A 3,228-nucleotide genomic window follows, 5' to 3' on the forward strand; every position below is an offset into this window, starting at 1 on the left:
GGGCCGAGACGGTGTGTAGATAGCGTGCGAGGGCCGAGACGGTGTGTGGATGGCGTGCGAGGGCCGAGACGGTGTGTAGATGGCGTGCGAGGGCCGAGACGGTGTGTAGATGGCGTGCGAGGGCCGAGACGGTGTGTGGATAGCGTGCGAGGGCCGAGACGGTGTGTAGATGGCGTGCGAGGGCCGAGACGGTGTGTAGATAGCGTGCGAGGGCCGAGACGGTGTGTAGATAGCGTGCGAGGGCCGAGACGGTGTGTGGATAGCGTGCGAGGGCCGAGACGGTGTGTAGATGGCGTGCGAGGGCCGAGACGGTGTGTAGATGGCGTGCGAGGGCCGAGACGGTGTGTGGATAGCGTGCGAGGGCCGAGACGGTGTGTGGATAGCGTGCGAGGGCCGAGACGGTGTGTAGATGGCGTGCGAGGGCCGAGACGGTGTGTAGATAGCGTGCGAGGGCCGAGACGGTGTGTAGATAGCGTGCGAGGGCCGAGACGGTGTGTGGATAGCGTGCGAGGGCCGAGACGGTGTGTAGATGAAGTGCGAGGGCCGAGACGGTGTGTAGATGGCGTGCGAGGGCCGAGACGGTGTGTAGATAGCGTGCGAGGGCCGAGACGGTGTGTAGATAGCGTGCGAGGGCCGAGACGGTGTGTAGATGGCGTGCGAGGGCCGAGACGGTGTGTAGATAGCGTGCGAGGGCCGAGACGGTGTGTAGATAGCGTGCGAGGGCCGAGACGGTGTGTAGATGGCGTGCGAGGGCCGAGACGGTGTGTGGATAGCGTGCGAGGGCCGAGACGGTGTGTAGATGGCGTGCGAGGGCCGAGACGGTGTGTAGATGGCGTGCGAGGGCCGAGACGGTGTGTAGATGGCGTGCGAGGGCCGAGACGGTGTGTAGATGGCGTGCGAGGGCCGAGACGGTGTGTAGATGGCGTGCGAGGGCCGAGACGGTGTGTAGATGGCGTGCGAGGGCCGAGACGGTGTGTAGATGGCGTGCGAGGGCCGAGACGGTGTGTAGATGGCGTGCGAGGGCCGAGACGGTGTGTAGATGGCGTGCGAGGGCCGAGACGGTGTGTAGATGGCGTGCGAGGGCCGAGACGGTGTGTAGATGGCGTGCGAGGGCCGAGACGGTGTGTGGATAGCGTGCGAGGGCCGAGACGGTGTGTGGATAGCGTGCGAGGGCTGAGACGGTGTGTAGATGGCGTGCGAGGGCCGAGACGGTGTGTAGATAGCGTGCGAGGGCCGAGACGGTGTGTAGATGGCGTGCGAGGGCCGAGACGGTGTGTAGATGGCGTGCGAGGGCCGAGACGGTGTGTAGATGGCGTGCGAGGGCCGAGACGGTGTGTAGATGGCGTGCGAGGGCCGAGACGGTGTGTAGATGGCGTGCGAGGGCCGAGACGGTGTGTGGATGGCGTGCGAGGGCCGAGACGGTGTGTAGATAGCGTGCGAGGGCCGAGACGGTGTGTAGATGGCGTGCGAGGGCCGAGACGGTGTGTAGATGGCGTGCGAGGGCCGAGACGGTGTGTAGATAGCGTGCGAGGGCCGAGACGGTGTGTAGATAGCGTGCGAGGGCCGAGACGGTGTGTAGATAGCGTGCGAGGGCCGAGACGGTGTGTAGATGGCGTGCGAGGGCCGAGACGGTGTGTAGATAGCGTGCGAGGGCCGAGACGGTGTGTAGATGGCGTGCGAGGGCCGAGACGGTGTGTAGATAGCTGAGTGCACTATCTATAGGTGTCAGAGATGAGCATACACTCTGAGAATGCAGTATGTGGAGCACTGGCAGGGACTGTAGTGTGGAATGGTGCAGCTAGAGTAACACTGAGCTGATAGCCAAAGGACTCTTTCACAAAAACAAAAATGACCCTTTGCTCCACTGACTCCCACTATGGCAATAATTCCCCTTTAATGTTCAATGAGGTTGCAGGTTTCAGGCAGGAGGCAAGAGAAAGAAGCAATGATTAAAATACCTACAGTCACAATGCAGAACAGGCAATAGAAGTGCTGTGGATCCTGGAAACTGGTGACCCACAGGCTGAATGCTACAATTTCCCACTGTCCGAGTCTCATTCATTCATTTCCCACTGTCCGAGTCTCATTCATTCATTTCCCACTGTCCGAGTCTCATTCATTCATTTCCCACTGTCCGAGTCTCATTCATTCATTTCCCACTGTCCGAGTCTCCTTCGTCCATTTCCCACTGTCCGAGTCTCCTTCGTCCATTTCCCACTGTCCGAGTCTCCTTCGTCCATTTCCCACTGTCCGAGTCTCATTCATTCATTTCCCACTGTCCGAGTCTCATTCATTCATTTCCCACTGTCCGAGTCTCATTCATTCATTTCCCACTGTCCGAGTCTCATTCGTCCATTTCCCACTGTCCGAGTCTCATTCGTTCATTTCCCACTGTGCAGGCTTCTTTCATTCATTTCCCACTGTTTCATTGAATAGACATTACACCTTGAAATGTCACCAGGTATTAAAATTAAACTCTTTCTGTGCCAACCAGAGTTATTTCAATCAGGAATTAGCCTATACCACATGCACTCAAAATTAGGCCTCAACATATTTCCTTGGGCTTTGTGAGAGATTGTGTTTTTTACAGGTGGGGGTTGCTACAATGGTTTCGATGCCCCTGGGCTAGGGAGGTGAAAATCAGCCAGGGTCCCACTCCCAATCACTCCACAGGCATCCTCACAGGAATGGGCATGGGGTGAGGGCATGGGGTGAGGGCCGGAATGGGCATGGGGTGAGGGCCGGAATGGGCATGGGGTGAGGGCCGGAATGGGCATGGGGTGAGGGCCGGAATGGGCATGGGGTGAGGGCCGGAATGGGCATGGGGTGAGGGCCGGAATGGGCATGGGGTGAGGGCCGGAATGGGCATGGGGTGAGGGCCGGAATGGGCATGGGGTGAGGGCCGGAATGGGCATGGGGTGAGGGTAGTATAGGCTGGGCTGTGATGCCTCCCACTGTCTGGACCCACATGTGAAGAATGGCCATTTGGGGTGAGGGCTGCTGGTCACTACTTGGACAAGAGGGGAGAAAATATAAGCAAAGAAAATATCCCGGTTCCTCTAGTTTTGAGCAACAATGTGAATGGGAATGTGGTGCTCCATTAACCAGTGAGTCACTGGTGTGTGGGAGTGAGCTCTCCTGTTACTCTAATACTGTGTCGTGGCTCACAGTTAAAACTCATCTATTCCCTAGTGGAGATAATGTGAGGTGAGGCCACTTGTAGTTCCC

General features: G+C 58.2%; 1 protein-coding gene across 1 annotated transcript in view; it reads right to left on the reverse strand.

Annotated features, from left to right (window-relative positions):
- Window positions 1-1,336: 1,336 nt before the first annotated feature.
- The window catches only part of LOC137342424 (stromelysin-3-like), a 24,664-nt gene continuing 22,772 nt past the window's right edge, over window positions 1,337-3,228 (reverse strand). Inside the window, exon 4 of the mRNA XM_068006348.1 lies at window positions 1,337-3,228. This exon is cut by the window's right edge and continues 994 nt beyond it. The gene's annotated coding sequence lies outside the window, so the exon portion shown is untranslated.

Source organism: Heptranchias perlo, chromosome 25 (assembly GCF_035084215.1).
Source record: "Heptranchias perlo isolate sHepPer1 chromosome 25, sHepPer1.hap1, whole genome shotgun sequence".
Lineage (NCBI taxonomy): Eukaryota > Metazoa > Chordata > Chondrichthyes > Hexanchiformes > Hexanchidae > Heptranchias > Heptranchias perlo.